Source organism: Fulmarus glacialis, unplaced genomic scaffold (genome assembly GCF_000690835.1).
Source record: "Fulmarus glacialis isolate BGI_N327 unplaced genomic scaffold, ASM69083v1 scaffold6585, whole genome shotgun sequence".
In the NCBI taxonomy this organism is placed as follows: Eukaryota; Metazoa; Chordata; class Aves; order Procellariiformes; family Procellariidae; genus Fulmarus; species Fulmarus glacialis.
In genome coordinates this window covers 4441-4813 of record NW_009211052.1, presented here as the reverse complement: position 1 = coordinate 4813, position 373 = coordinate 4441, and the positions used below count along the sequence as shown (strand labels likewise).

At 63.8% G+C, this 373-nt stretch overlaps 1 protein-coding gene across 1 annotated transcript in view; it reads left to right on the top strand.

The window, feature by feature from the left end:
* The window catches only part of LOC104076488 (collagen alpha-1(I) chain-like), a 14193-nt gene that overhangs the window by 12747 nt on the left and 1073 nt on the right, over positions 1–373 (top strand). The window lies entirely within an intron of this gene.

The following is a 373-nucleotide window of genomic DNA, read 5'->3' as shown; positions in this document are numbered from 1 at the left end:
AGATAGGTGCCCACTCTGGAGGCAGCTTCGTCCCCGGGCTGCTTGTGGGGCAGAGAATGACCCAAACCCTGCATGGGTAGCTGGGTGGTGACAAGTTGGGTATGGGGACAGCAGTGCCCTCCTGCACCCACAGTGATGAGGCACTGGGACCCATCAGGCACGGGTGGTACCTTGCAGACCCCATGGTGGCCCATCTGATTCAGGCATGGGGCTCCCGCCTGCATTGTCCTCCCTGGAGCTGCACGCCACACTGCATTTTGGAGTGTCTAAGCGGCCTTTTGGCCTTGCAGGGAATTCCTGGCATGCGGGGGCTGGACGGCGTCCCCGGAAAGCCTGGCTTGGCAGGAGGAAACGGGGGCCCCTGCGCGGCGGG